Source organism: Lycorma delicatula, chromosome 11, assembly GCF_047948215.1.
Source record: "Lycorma delicatula isolate Av1 chromosome 11, ASM4794821v1, whole genome shotgun sequence".
NCBI classification, from domain to species: domain Eukaryota; kingdom Metazoa; phylum Arthropoda; class Insecta; order Hemiptera; family Fulgoridae; genus Lycorma; species Lycorma delicatula.
In genome coordinates this window covers 10,912,023-10,928,819 of record NC_134465.1, presented here as the reverse complement: position 1 = coordinate 10,928,819, position 16,797 = coordinate 10,912,023, and the positions used below count along the sequence as shown (strand labels likewise).

General features: G+C 29.1%; 1 protein-coding gene across 11 annotated transcripts in view; it reads right to left on the bottom strand.

Annotated features, from left to right (window-relative positions):
* LOC142332346 (xylosyl- and glucuronyltransferase LARGE2s-like) overlaps positions 1-14,301 on the bottom strand; it is a 41,064-nt gene extending 26,763 nt beyond the window's left edge. For 4 of the 11 annotated variants that reach the window (XM_075378739.1, XM_075378741.1, XM_075378742.1 and 1 more), the window contains exons 1-4: positions 14,208-14,301; positions 13,304-13,440; positions 9,190-9,348; positions 2,723-2,942 (exon numbers count right to left, since the gene is read on the bottom strand). The gene's annotated coding sequence lies outside the window, so the exon portion shown is untranslated. Of the gene's footprint in view, positions 1-2,722; positions 2,943-9,189; positions 9,349-9,857; positions 9,935-13,303; positions 13,441-14,207 lie in introns of all 11 variants that reach the window. The other 7 variants (XM_075378743.1, XM_075378746.1, XM_075378747.1 and 4 more) reach the window with 5 other exon arrangements.
* Positions 14,302-16,797: the final 2,496 nt, after the last annotated feature.

Sequence of the window (16,797 nt, the reverse complement as noted above, 5' to 3'; positions counted from 1 at the left end):
AAGTGAGGGATGATGTTCATACAGATGTATGTTGACATGTTTGAAGCTTAATAAAGTTTAACTGCATAAACCATTTTGATGAAATTTTGTAGACTCATGTATATGGGACAATTTATTGGTAAAATTTTGCAACTCCAGAAGGTGGGAGGGAGGTTTGGGGGGTCAATTTTTTCAAAATTTGGCAAACATTACCCCTACTTTATATTAAGTGCAGTACACATGTGCACTCTTACTTTTTTTTTTTTTTTTTTTAACCTCCGGGGCCGCAGTTAAGCATTACTGTACAGAGGATGAGAGATGAATGATTTGTAGCGTGTGTGAAAAATGCCATGCCTGACCGGGATTCGAACCCGGGACCTCCGGGTGAAAGGCCGAGACGCTACCACTCGCGCCACGGAGGCCGGTAAGGTAACTCTTACCTTACCATTTTTAAAAAGATTTTTCCCCAAAATTTCCCCTCCCTCAAAAAAACAAAAAAAGTTAATTTTTTTTTATTCTATATTTTTTAACTAAAATTTTTGTTACATGTCCCTAGGCATAATAGTAATGCAAGGGACCCAAAAACGAATACTTTGGGGCAAAATTGGGAATGGGGGAGTTGATCAAAAGTTAAAAAATAGTTTTTTTTATTTATTTAAATTGTTAATTTTATTAAATAAACTCTTAATAATATTACTACAATAAAATTTCCTCATAATTCACTCTCCCACTCACAAAAAAGAAATCTTAGATTTCTTATAAAATCTTAGATTTTTTTATTAGTTGTATATTTTCCAGCGGAATTTTTTTAGTTTCTTCCATTTAACATAGTAAACGTAAAAAAATCAAAAGGTTTTCTAGGAAGGTGATTTTGGTAATGGGAGAGCAGAAAATAAAACATACTGATTTTTTAAGTTATTTTAATTTTTTTTGGTTTATTTAAACACAATATAAAATAATTCTATAATGAAACTTCATCATAAATTACTCCAATCCCCAAAAAATAAATCTTAAGTAATTTTTTATGTATCATTATCTTTCCACTGTATAAAAATAAATAACCAATACTAGGAAAGTATTACAACTTTGTTGTCAGATTTTTTCTTCCAATATTAACACGAATACTTAAGCAATTATAAAGAATAAACATGATTTATATAAACAATTAAAAAAATATAAAGTTAATTTACTTTAGCAGTCTAACACTTCTCTTGAGACTATTAAAATTGTTATTAATATAAGAGGGGCATTGAAAATCCAAACAACCTTACTTTTTAGTAAATTAAAAATTCTAACTTTCTATGCAATTATAGAATATGCAATGTTGATGAATAAAAAAAATTTCTATTAAAAAAAACTGGATTGCTTATTTCCAAAAATTACTATAATCATTTGCATCAAACCAGATTTTCTTATTACATAAAATAATACTTTTTCTTACATTTAAGGAATAAAGCTTCAGTTTCTATTTTCAATAAATTACCAAACAATCTAAAATATATTCTGCCAATTTTCTTAAAACTGAACTAAACGATCTCATTTTACAGAAGCAATATTATCTATTAAAGCCCCTTAAAATAATATCTACGAACTAGTTAAATCTTTTTGCATACTTCATTTAATGTGTACTTATATAATAAAACATTTACATTAATTATTTAGTAATTAAACCTTTAAATCTGCTAATTTAATATCCACTGATTTTACTTATTTATTATATTTACAGACAAAAATATACTTAAATCAATATTATTTCATGAAACAGTAATTTTTATATTGGGTGGACCAGAATCGCTATCCACTGTAAACATTAAGATACTCTTGTTTGTGATCTCATCAATTTTAAATTACCACCTTTTGTTTTCATCAGATAGTTATTGACACAAACACCAGAGTGCACTGCTATTCAATCAAATATATATTGTATACAGCTGTTATTATGCTCATTGGACATTGTTGATTCTAACCTGTTGTTAAGATTAGAATAAAAACTTAAAATCTTGTTAAGGTGATGGCAGTTAAAACCATTAGTTTTCTTACTGACCACTAGGGTGTTCTGCTTCTATGTTCAGTTTGCTTTCTCCACTCATTACAGCAACATGCGACGTCAATTTATTCGTATATAGCAATTCTTTAACATGTTCAATTATTATAATCGTGTTGTGTTTTATATTCAAATCAAATTGAATCTTGTCTATAAGTGAACATTTGTAATTTATCTACATATTTCAACAGCTATCATCAGACAACATAATATATTTGTTCAAGTTAATAAACATGGTTACAGTTTGCTTACAATTCAACAATTATTTACTACATCAAACACCATTAACAATTGCAATCCTCGAATGATTCAAGGATGGTTGTCAACCACTTATGAAGAAATTTACTAATGAAAAAAGAATTTTGCTTTTGTCATTCAGCTACTTGTCATTCATCTCATCCTCTGAAGTTAAAAATCATAGAATATCTCAAAAGCATATTTTTACTACACCGCTATTAAAAAAATGTTTTCTAAACAGAACATTACAATATTATGTATGAAAAGTTATTAAAATGATACCATGATAAATGAGTTTATATGTAGAAATATGTTGAGGAAAAAATATCAATGCAGAACACAGAGGGACAACCCATTAAACAGTGTTAAATGACAGTTGCCCTAAAAATATTTAATATAGCAAACAAATCTTGTATAAAATAGATAAAGAAACAAAAAATAAATAATACAGTAAAACTTTACCTTAACACACATTCAACTCTTCTCACAGCTAAAAATAATATGTCTAAACTAGCTATTACGGTTAATACTGAAAGTGAATGAAAATTCTATGGAAAGATGTATCACAATATCAATCATGTACCCATATGATACTTCTATCACAATATCAATCATGTACCCATATGATACTTCCATAATGATTAGGCTCTCATGCATTCTTTAATATTAGCCAGCTTATTATCTAAAACGGTTAAATAAAAAAATTAGCAAATAAAAAAATAATTTTTTTTAACAATATAAAATCAGAAACTTAGCAAATACCTGGTGCTTAAAAAAAAAAATCTATTATAATCTCTGATAGAAATGCATCTTTTATATTTTGCTCCTTAACTAAAACTTACTGAAGTTCGATCAAAGCACAACAAACTTTTAAAAAAAATGAAAAAACTGTGTTAAAGACACTTTTAAAGAAAACAAAAGCTTTTAAGTTTAAAGGAAATTAGAATCTAAAAAGAAGTCTACAAGAATCTTTCCTCTTGAATAAAACCCAGCACAAACAAACAAAAAGTTTACTTAAAAAATATCAAGAAACTAAACCAAAGAAAAAATTACAACTTGAAATATGTGGTAGAACTTATAATACAGTTATAACAAGATAATATATAAACTAATCATATAAACTAAGGTATCTTAAGTAAAAAGAAGCACTTGGAGGACATAAGAGCATATGTAAGAGCATAGAAATGATCGAACCATTACATTATGGGTGGGATAGTTAGAAAGAGGGGTAGAATGGTGGGCCCCATCTCAAAAACTGTTTTTTACTTTTGAACTTTCATTATTAAAAATGTTAAATTTTATGTAAATGAAAAATTAATTTAATTGAATGCAATTTTATCAAAAATCTTCAAAATCAATTTTTCTACTTATACTGTATTTAATAACACAGAAAATTTCAGTAAACTAAACAATTTTTAGATACAAGAAAAACTTTTAATTAAATCAACATCACTATTGCTTAAAAATAACATCATTCAAATCTGTATTATTTTGCTGCTCTTCAAGTCAAAATTTATGCAGGGCGATCAAAAATTTGTTTCTGTTTCCATAAAAAAGGCACTTTACATAGCAGAGCTGCCCATGATTTGCAATTATAATGCAGAGGAAGTTGAGGAGGATGAAATGGGAGAAACAATACTGAGATCTGAATTTAAGAGAGCATTAAAAGATTTAAATGGCAGAAAGGCTCCTGGAATAGACGGAATACCTGTAGAATTACTGCGCAGTGCAGGCGAGGAAGCGATTGATAGATTATACAAACTGGTGTGTAATATTTATGAAAATGGGGAATTTCCATCAGACTTCAAAAAAAGTGTTATAGTTATGATACCAAAGAAAGCAGGGGCAGATAAATGTGAAGAATACAGAACAATTAGTTTAACTAGTCATGCATCAAAAAATCTTAACTAGAATTTTATACAGAAGAATTGAGAGGAGAGTGGAAGAAGTGTTAGGAGAAGACCAATTTGGTTTCAGGAAAAGTATAGTAGTTTACTAGCCTTAACAATAGCTCTGTTATTGATTTTTTTTTGCTATTTATTGCATAAAGCTTTGTGTATACCAGTATTTGTGTATTATGTTATTTAGTTAATTTATAAACAGTTGGCTTTCTAATAAATAATTAAATTATTTTATATGACTAAACCATTATATCTTCATTTAAAGCAAACATTGAACTGTAGATATTGTAAGGATTTGTATATGTGTTGTGTGCTGTGGATGTAGATGCGTGTTTTATGTTCGTGATTTTGCTTAGTGAGGATACTCATGTGAAGTAGCTGCTTTTATATTGGTCTAGAAATGATGTCTGGAGTGGATACCTTGTGTATAAAATGTTTGTTTAATTCAGTTTTGTATATTTCACTTCAACATTTTAATATCTTATAGTTAAGATATAAATTAATATGAATAAATTAACATTTGTTCTTAGTATTCAATTTTTATTAATGTCAAATGCAGTGCGCTAAAATCCTTAAAAATAAAACGTACTTATTAATTCATAAATTGATGTAAATGAATAAATCAGGTTATAAATATATAAAGTAAGTAAATATATTAAATATATAAATAATTAAAGTATTATAATATAAAGTAAATAATTTATGTACATTAATAATAATTTATACCTTTAAATAATAAAATTAATGAAATAGCTTGGTAAACAACCTCAAACAGTGACATAAACATAACCTCTGCTAACAACACAAGTGAGCAGTGTTATATTGAAAAAACTTGAGATGTGATGCGATCCTTGCTTTACAAAAAATGCAATGATAAAGAAAAGGACTAACATATATATATTAGGTAATTTAATATTTTTGTAGAAAATTACATAAAATTGGGAGAAAGTGGCCTATTATATTAACAGACAACATAATAATTTCCATTACTTTTGGTTTAATTTACTCTTTATTATTTTAGTTTCATTAATTTTTGATAAAATGCTACATTATTTTGTAATGGTTTGTAAATTTTTTTTGTGTAACTGCATTGTTTTTGTATGTTAAAATAGGAAGCCGAAGTACCAAAATGTGAAGTCATCCATGTTGCGATTGTTTGTGCAGGATATAATTCTAGTAGATCTGTTGTTACATTTATTAAGTCTATATTATTTTATAGAAAGAATCCACTTCATTTTCATTTAATCGCTGATTCTGTTGCTCAAGTGATATTGCAGACATTAGTGGAGTGTACCGCAAGGTTGGACAATATTTTGTGTAAATTATAGTTAGTATATATTCATTATTATTTGTTTGTATCCCTGCAATTTCTTTTAACGATGGACCTTGAAATCATCCCAAAATATGACTTGTAACTGTTTAAGTCTGATGTGATGGTATCGTAACTAGTGCCTTAAATGGTCTTTTTTGAACTTTTTTATTAAAATATTTGTAACTTACTATTTTTATTGATTAGTTCACGGATTGCTCTTTTTTATAAATTATTAATGACTGCTTTTAAATTTTGTTGGCAGAGTGGTATTATTTCATCTTTCGGAAGGTTTGATTCCGAGGTTTGGCATTCTTCTCATGTTACAGAATTTATTTCTTAACGTAAATGAAAGTAAATGGTATTTAAGTAAATAAGGTAAGTTATATTTGGTGAAGGCTTGTAATTACTGAAGAGGGAATAAATATTTTTGAAGTTATTTTTCCAGAATACCATTTTAGAGCTAATTATCCAGCTCTTTTATTAGTAGCATTATTGACGAAGAACTTTGTAATGAGGTCCAAAATAATCTTGAAGAATGATGTTCATGCAATTTGAGAGCAAGCCATTAGTAGTCTTTAAATTTTTTTAAAGTACAATTTAATTGTATATTTATTAATTTAAATTCATTAAATATTGTTTTTTAAAGTGATAGGCTTTCTGAAATTATTAATTATTTTCTAGTAATATTTTTTATAGATATACATAAAAGAATTTTGTCATGTTTTACTTTTTTTTGTTAATTTCTGTAATTAATTATGAGGGTTGTTCAAAAGGTTCTCAGCCGCATAAGAAACCATAAAATTTTTCAGAACTTTTTATTTATTTTCAACTTGAAATTTAATATACTTAGACTAACAACTTTCTAACTTTTTATAATATCCTCAGTATAATGTGAATTGTTCAACTCCACAAAAAAACCTGTTCTCAGGTTTGACCTTATCATTTGAAATGAATCTTCATCTGGTGAGCCAGGTTTCAGCAGAGGAAGTAATTTAAAAACATCACAGTTATTTCTTTTAAGTAATGAGTAGGACATTTGTCTGAGATACTTTTGAATCAGATTTGAATCGTTGTACTAGTACAATTAATTTTATTTAAAATTGAATATCTATATTGCAATGTATTCTAGTATGCATAAAAGTTGCCACTTTGGATTTGTACTATGTAAATTGTAATATTGATATTGAGGTAATAGCCTAATCTTAAAATCATTGGAAATCTAAATTTATTGTGATATTTAAACCTGTTTGTTTCAGTTGAGATGAGCTTTTATTTAGCTGATAATGTTGTACCAGATGTTTCATGGATACCTAAAAACATTATTCTGGTGTATATGGTTTAATGAAATTAACGTTATCAAAGGTATTACTGCAGTCGTTACCAAAAGTTATTGTATTAGATACAGATGTTACATTTGCAACTGACATAGCCGAGTTATGGAAATTATTCTCTAAATTACAACACAAACAGGTAAATAGGTAAATATTTTTACTGGTTATCTCTTATTATAAGTTATTTATTATTCCTGTATGGTATTGTCACTGCTTTTCATTCAGAAGGTTCTAGGTTTGAATTCCAATTGGGATTGGTATTTTTCATACTCAACAAAACTTATCTATCTTAAAGTGACTATAATTGGACTTAAGCTTGTTGTTGCTTTGAAAATAAATAAATAAGTTGTGATTATAGGTCTTTGAAATCAAACTCTTAAACGTTAATAGTTTTGGTTAAAAATTATAGAAATTTTTCCTTTGGTAGGAATTTTTTTTCTTTATTTGCAAGTTTTTAATTATAAAATGCAGTCTGTAAGGAAATTAAAAGAACTATATTATGAAAATGATGTGTACGTTTATGTGTGGTAATGATTTTTATAGAATAGAGGCAAAAGCAAAAATAAATACACAGTACTAAGCTAAATCTCATACAGTTATATAAAAAAATGGGGAATTCAAAGTTAAAAATGTTGAAAAGGCCATTCTTTTGATATCAAAACAGGACATTTACTGATGTTTATGTTGAGTTCAATATGTGAAGTTTGAAGTATTTATTTTTTTTGTGTAATTCTCAAAAATTATAAAGCAATCTGATGGAGAAGTATGAAATAATTAATAAATTAAACATGAAAATAATTATGTAATGAAGTGAAGTATGAAATAATTCCAATAAATTAAAATAATATGATAAGAAATATCAACTTTTGATAAAACCAGATTTTTCTGCATTCTTGGCCTTTATCCAGCTCATGAGTTGACAGATGAATCATATGTTATCATTTTAACACTTGCACTACTAGTTAACTAAATAGTAAACTACGAGGGCGTTAACGTCAATCCAGAACTTTTGTTCGACTAGAGTATAGATTGAAATTCCTGCGCATTCTGTTGGTTGTACACATAAGGTACAAGTGTCAGCTATTACCGTATGGCGCGCTACCATGAAACAACAACAACAGTCAATTTTAAAGAACATGGCGTTCAATGTAGTGAATAGATATGTGGAACAGGCGTTGAATGAAATTTCTCATGAAAGAAAACATAAAACCTGGTGAGATTTATCCGCAACTCTCTGCACAGTACAGTGATGAGGCTCTTAGTCGCAGTAAAACACGTGAGTGGTGCAAATGTTTTAAACAAGGTCATACACCACTGAGCGATAATCCAGATCGAGGTGGTTCGAAGCCTAGTAGTCATTCCCATGAACATTCAGCGAATGAAAGAACTGATCCTTGATAATCGACAGGTAACTTGTCAGCAAATTGCAGAAGCAATAAAAACATCTGTGGGAACTGTAAACAAAATCATTCACGATCATCTGAAGTTTAGTGCACACTGGGTACCAAGACAGCTTACTACCTTCAACCGGCAAAGAAGACTGCAAATCTGCAAAGAATTAAAGCAATGTTTTGACAAAGAAGGCCAGTTTTTTCTCGCTCTGAGATGAACTGACCTGTGATGAAGTGCGGGTCTATCATTTCAACCCGGAATCAAACATGCATCAGAGCAAAGGAAGCATGCATCCAAAAAATTTTCAATAATTGCCTCTGCAGGCAAAGTTATGGCCTTAGTTTTTTTGGGATAAAAATGGCATCATTCACGTCAATTTCCTACCTCGTGGAGCTAATATTAATATTGAATACTACTGCAAAGTTCTTCAAGATGTGCACAATGCTCTCATCAAAAAACAACCTGGTGCGATCACTAAAGGCATTCTGTTTCTGCAGGAGAATGCACGTCTGCATACAGCCCACCACATAACATGATCTTGGCTAGGAGTTATTGGCACACCCCCACCGTACAGTTCAGACCTCGCTCCCAGCAATTTTCACCTGTTTGGGTCCTTGAAATTTTTCCTAGGAGACTAGCATTTCAACAGTAACAATGAGGTGTGAAGCAGTCAGTCCTATCTTGATTGCGACCTAACAACAAATCTTTCTACCTGCGGGTACCCAGGTACTAGTGAAATGCTGGGATAACTGTATAAATGTAGCAGGGGATTACATCGAGAAATAAAAGTATTCTTTTACTATCATAAGTGTGTTCTATATTTATTAAAAATTATAATCACGAATTATCAAGGAAAGGAAGTAAGTGATACAGAATGTCTGCATTTGAGCTCTCTGGAATGAGAGAATATAATATCACTGTTTTTTATTATAATTATAATTAATACAAAATTATCTGATTTAATTTATGCATACAAAATATAATTTTACTTACTTTATGTACACAAAATACTTATATCTTTATGATCACACATGATCATAAAAAATTGAAGGATTAAAAAAAATTATTTTTTCCTTTTCATTGTTGCTGGATTTACTTTCCAATTGGAAGAGCGGTAACACAATTGATTAACTTCTATAGTTTTCTGTAACACTTTAATCCACCATATAAACATTCAAAACTGATATATCTACAGAATGTTTCAAAAACAACAAAAAACAAATTTTTATAATGTACACTTTAATTTTTCACAACTCAAATCTTAAATTTGTTTTTATTTCACAATAAATTATATAAGTCTTTTCTTTAATCTCAATCAAATTGTTCCCAATTTCATCTAATTTTCAACCACACTTGAAATTTTATCTACTGTTGCTTCAAAAATCATGTTCAGAATTAGTTTTCAGTTTGCCATTATATGAGTATTGTCTTGAAACACTAAACTCATTAGCAAAAATCCGGTTGGTATGAAGTCCAGAAATATTCGACTGACATAAATCTTTTTAAATCAAAGATTGAACAAAAAATTCTTGCAATACAGTATGACAGATATTGTCAGCTTCCTGAAAACACTACTCTTTCATTTTTCTCCTTCAGTTTAATAAATGATTGGATTAAGTAACCATCACCATTTACAGTTTTATTAAAAATAAATAAATTACCTATTTCACACAGCAGCAGAGAATTTCACAATAAGTACCAGTGATGATGAGGTGAAGGAAGCTGTCGCCACTTTGATCTGAGAAAGACCACCAGAATTTTTCAGTGACAGAATGCAAAAACGTGTCACACACTGGGAAAAGTGTATCAGTGTAAATGGGGATTATATTTAAAAATAAATACTGCATTTTGTAACTAAAGTATTGTACTTTTATTCATTTTTTATCTCATTCCAATATCTCTTTTCATTCCCATGCTATGCATATATGTATAAAATTTATCAACCAAACCTCGCATAGCCAGTCTTGTAAAATTTATGTAATGAACGTGATACTGGTGATATATTGGAAATTGCAGATATGGAAATTTGAGATAAAACTAAGACTTTTACACAATTGAAGGCTTTATAATGAAATTAGGGTCAAATTAAAAAAAACTCACTCTCTTTCTTGGGAAAAATTATATAGCTAATGCATGAAGAATAAATAATTAAATGAAATGTTTAATTTTAACACTAGACACATGTTAAGTTGAAAATTATGGTGCTATTAAACAGAATATTTATAGTTTTAACTAATTATTTCTGCAGGAACTTAATGCAGGATACACTATGATATGTTAACTATAAAAAGTCTTTCAAATAAAAAAATATTTTTTTTAATAGTAAAAGAATTCTGAATTGTACAAGCTGCATCAAGATTTAGTAGATGTAACATACAAATAGTATAAAAGTAGATGTAACATCATCTAGTATGCAAATTGTATACTTATTTACTCAAATTTACTACTCACAATAAGAAGTAAATTTTATAAAAATAAATATAAAATATGTTCAAAAAGTAATATATCAACCAACATGAATATTGCTCAAGCTTTCTTGGGCAAGTTTTGGGGAGAAATATGAATTCCAGTCCTGAGTCAAATAACACATTTTTGGTTTCAGTATTTTCAATCTAGTTAATTATTTACTATACCCACTCTGTCTTTAAGCACTTTGATTTTGAAAAAACGGTTTACAAACAATAAAGAACAAGTCACGAGAACTATCAGGTAACCTGCTTATCAAAGGTTGGAAGGTCGATACTCAAAAATCATGTTGCAGTTATGGCTTTTTTATGTTCACATGATCAGGCTTTCTTGTGCTGTAAATGTGAGTTTACATTATCACAGTTTACTGTTTTATCAGAAGATAGTGAATCCTTATATAGGTTTTTGTATGACCACAGTGTTTTATCAAAATCTAAGAAATGTCTGGATTGCAGAAGTCAAATGACATTAAAAGAAGAAAGGGAATTGTTTGTGTCACAAAAGAATTATTACTGTTGATTCTTGTCAGAAAAGTTATAAAAGTGTGATAAAACAATCTCACAAAATAAAAATATTTGTTTTTCCATCAAAATTTAACTAAAACAAAGGTTTGTCGATTTGAAGTGTTTTGGATTACAGTAATACCACCAAGTCAAGATTTCTTGTGTAACAAGATTCATATAGCTAATCCAACATGTGTTGACACCAACACAAGTTTGTGTGCATGTTGTTTTAAAGGAATATTCAGTGATTGTGGCTGGATCTTTGAAGATAATGTATGTCGCAATAAAAACTGTTTCTTTGTTTCAACTTGCAGAAGTGAAACTTTATTATTAATAATCAAACAGTATATTTTTCCCTGGACTATTAACATTAGTGGCTGTTGGAGGTCGACAATTGTTTGCAATCTGAAATTTACAACTACCTAACAGCAGAGGAGCAGAATATGTCCGAACACGTGAACGTGGTTCAGGGGAAATTTCACGGAAATTTTTACCAGTCATTAAAAATAGAAACCACAATGTAAATATCAACTGATGTATTCACATCAATTTTACAATTATTAACTAGAATAATTGATCTTTTAACAAGTTTTGAGAAGAAACAGTCATCCTACTAACTATTAGGCATAATGAGAACAAAGGTAGCAATGTCATTCCTGGTGAGCAATGACTCATAAACTCAAATCGCGACAGGCAGGGATGATACATTTCTGAAAAGATGCATTGTGGTCACCAGTGTTTGCAAGCGTGAGTGTCTCGTCTCCTCTCTACTGCACTATTCATTTAGTTGCTTTTGGGTAGGCAATAGTGCTTCTTTGTTTTCATTAGTTGGCCACCTGCAAGCGTATTGTTTTCTTTTAATAGTAAAGTAGTTACGTAACTTTTAATAGTGTTAATTGATATACACAATATACAGTATAGTAAGTATAAAATATCATAATTGTACATTAATTAACTATATTGACATTTAAAAGTAAGAAAGATGTAAATTGTGCACTTTGTGACTGACACAGTAGATGCGATAAACTTAGAAATCATTTAGTAAATAACACCCAAATGAAAAATCAAGAACTAAAGATCAAGCTAGTATTTCTATATTTTTTGAATAAATTGAATGTCTGCAACCCATGTATTTTTATTACTTCTCTTTTTATAACTGATCACATACAATAAATTGGTCGGTAAAATGTAACAAAGTTTTGGAGAAATTTCTGACCAAAAAAATTGTGTTTGGGGAAAATTTCAGGGGTCTGAACATTTTCTGCTCCCCTGCTTAACAGTTAACCACTTTGTTAATTCAGACACCGGGGCTCAAATGCAAGTGATAGAAAGAATATGGCATGAAGTTCATGTAAATGTATCTAACCAAAAGCACCATTTATTTATTTGGCGATCTGATCAAATTCATGTTCCATAGACTCAATCTGAACTACAGATTGCAAATCCATGTCCTGTTTAAAACAATTGGCAGCTCAGTTCTGACCAACAGTAGCAGACAAACAAAAGCCTCCAACAGACAGATAATTCAGAATCTTCTGAGAATACTTTTAAGATTAATTATATTTTTGAGTTTCTGACTTAAAACAAACATTCTTTTGTTCTTCATACTAAGTTTAAATTAATATACCTTAATAACAAAGAGTTTAGAGGCAGGAGGGAAACTGTAAACATTTACCTCAATCTAATGATAACATATTAAAATAAATTAATAATTGGTAGTTTGCATTCAAGAAGACATATGCTTACATTTCACAAACCAATGCCTCTCTTTGAAATTATACTAGTGGAAAACCATAACTCATCCACCAAACATTCCTGTCCTTTCTTTCCCCCTCTGAGTTTCACTATTTGGTTTGTTAAAATAAGAACATCTCAGAGGAATATGTTCGCTGGCAATATAGTGAAAGAAACATTACAATATTATTAAAGTAAAAAAAACTTCTACACAGAGGAATCATTAAAATGATTTATGCCCAGGGAAGTAAAAAAAGCACGCAGATTTTTATTTTTACCTGAACTGTAATAAATATATCAATATATATACCAAAAAATTTATCTGATACATTATAAATGTTATAAATTTAAAATAGACTTTTTGAGAAAGATATTACTTTTACACAAATATATTTATTACTTACCATGTTGCTCAAAAAAATGTGTAATAGTATAAAACAACAGAGCCAACAATGACTCCAAATATAAAGCTGGTCAGCCGATGCCGAAGGAGTAAAATAGAAATACCATGACGATTTCTTCGTCGAGATATTTTGAAAATCTAAAACAAAGCAGAAAAAGGAAAAATTTGCATACCTTCTGTCAAGTAATACTAATTTTACTTGTTAGAAAGTTGTAAAACTATTCACCCTGTCGCCAAGTACAGGTGAAAGGTTACAGGATTATTACTTGCTTAATCCTGTAAGCAATCCAATTCCACTTAAAGTAACTTTTTAGATAAACCCTTTTAAAAATTGTAATAGTTTTACTACCATATATTCCAATAATATTGTTGATGGAGATATCCTCCTTTTGTTCCTTGCATCATTATATATCCTGCTTAAAATTGAATCCCACACTTCCAGAATCACTCATTTGAAAATTTTCGAATGAAAAACCATTACTTCAAATTCAAGAAATTATTGTGTGCATAATAGGAACTTTAGCAAAGGTAACTACATAATAATTTTAACAAATCGTAATACAAACAATTATACGGGCTTCACACTCCATAAATCTCAAAGCCAAACACAAGTTACAGTTTACAGATCAGTTTATTAGCGATTCCTTCGCATAATTTAATTTACACTTTGTTAGTCGATCTAACAACGAAATGATGTAATTCTTAAAAAAATATAAAAACATTACTACAACGCAAGACGCAATTTAAGTTTACGTACCCAATAAAACTCTCTAATGATAAATTATCGAATAATTTATAAAAAAAAAAAAATAATAATAAAATAAAATTGTAAGCAATTTTTTAAAGTATATTAGGTAAAGTAATTTTTACCTTAAAATTGTTAACAAAATATCTTTACAACTAACCTTTTAAAACCTTACATTCTCAGACAGATCCAATAGTTTTCAATACGCATAAATACTGTGCTAAAATCAAAACAAGCCAATGCTCACACGATCTCATGAAATTTTGTGGATGAAAAAGTCCCTTAAAACCCTAGCTATAAGGATATATAGCTTAGGATATATATAGATCTATCATCCCAAAATAACTGGGATGTATTTTGATAGATTACTACATAAAAATAAAATAACTGTTAAGAAAGGACTTAACAACTTCTATAAATGTTTAAAATCTCAAAATCGGTAATTTTAAACATTTATAGACTTTGTTAAGTAAAGGTGTAAAATCGTATGTGTTCTCTTTATTAACGTAATTACCGAATAATTAAATGTTGTAATTAGTTAAGCAAACTTTACTTTTATTGCGCCCTCCAGCCATAAATAAAGTTTATTTATTAATTTTTTTTGTATTTTGTCAAATTGAATTTCTCATTTTTAATATTAAATTTCTTTGTACCCTTGCTTACTATGTACAACTTTTTAGAATTCTAAGCTTGCAAAAGTTTTGTATTTCAATCATATCTTCATAAACTGTTAATTAAATAGAGTATATTAACAAATGCTTTTGAATAGAACTTCAATTGGACTTCAGTCCAATAATAACTTCAGTTATTATTGCTGGTTTCATATTTCTTGTAATTCCGAATCATAGATACAGAGATAAATTCAAGTACTAGATAAACAATGTTTAGGGGTAGCTCCAAGATGATATTTTCTGACTAGAAGTGGTGACTAAACCAAAACACTAGCCTGGGTTTAATAGAAATCTTATTAACACAATTTGTAAAGAATTGCACATAGTTTACACCTAAGTCAAATACTACCTCCTCACAACATATAATTTCATGAGAGATATACTGACACATAATTACCACAATTTTTTAAGAAAAGATTATAACTTTACTCTTGTCTAGACTTAATGGCTTATGATTTGTAATAAACCATCTATGTATCTTACCAGTATCTTTCTGCAGCACAACAAAATAATGGTCACAGTTTACTTTTATAAGAAGTTTCAGACCATTAGCAAACAGTAAGATATTAGACTGACTATCTTTTCCAATGATATTAAATAAAAGTGCAAGAACTTGAACCTTGTGAAACCCCAGAAGTAGCCAAATAACATTTAGAAACTTCCTCAACCACCTTGCCATAGATTAGTTAGGTCAGTCTATGGAACCATATTAACATACAATCAGTGATTCTGTTCATGACCAACTTACTCAACAGTATGCTGTGCTGCAGTATGTCAAACACTTTCCTAAAATCAAAATATATAACATCAACCTAACCTCTATTCTCAATTTTGGAGGCCACAAATGAGATCATTTCATTCAGGTCTGTAACTGTAGCTCTTCAGACCATGAAACTACAGCACGAATCAATAAAATTGCATAAAGTCTCATAAAAGTTTATGTAAACAACTTTTTCAAAGACTCAATTGAGCTCTGACATAGGTTTATAATTTCTTATATCATGTAAATCATCATTTTTGAAAACTAATGATACCAGTGCACTCTTCCAGATCTTTGAAAAGAACTTCAGCATCCATAAAAAATAGTATTTCCTGTAATAGGAATTTGATGAACCATATAAATGAACTAATAAAATTAACATAGTAAGTATTCTTCTATGTTTACAGTAACAATATTCAACATTTAAGTCAGACTGACTTTCATTATCGGAGAGTCAATCTAACTACATACATAACTTAATTTTTTCAAAGGTCAAAATAAATAACATTACCTGTTATTTATTTTGATCCCTAGTTAATCTGATCACCTAGTGTCTTTGTTTTATATAATAGCAGATTCATCCCAACATTTTAAACTTATCTGCAAGTGATTCACAGTGTTACAAGATTAAATTCTCTAGATATTTTATAATAAATTTTATGCATTTATAAGTCATTTAACAAAGTTTTTGTATTGCAACATAAAAAAATGTGTTTTTTGACAATAGTACAGGCAATTTGTCATCAAAATAGGCTATATTTGAAAATCCTTACCTACCGATTGATCTTTTGTCCATGCGTTAGGGGTGATGGAAGCTTAACTCCAGATTTTTAACATCCCCTCTCCCATACATTTTTGAAAAACTCAAAAAGTTTTTGAATGCGTTTTTCTCTGAATCTATGCATTTTAGAGAAAATTTTTTCAAACAAAAAATGTAGAGGACATTATGTAAAAAACCTTGTAAACGACTAGACCGGTTACGAATTCACAACATTTGGACGTGCCCAATTCACAACATTTTCACACTTTCACAAGCTACAGCTCCAAAACGGTAAGTCGTACAAGAAAATTGTTTAAATAAAAGTTGTCTGTTTTTTTGAGATTAACAACTTTTCCAAATGCAATACAGACAAAAACAATTTTTTTAAACTTGTAAAAACCACATTTTTTACAACTTCAGCGCCACCTAGTATTTCAATTTCAAATCATACGGCATAACTTCAAAGACATTAATTGTAGAGGAGAATGTCCTCTACATTTTTTGTTTGAAAAACTTTTCTCTAAAATGCATAGATTCAGAGAAAACGCATTTTAAAAAC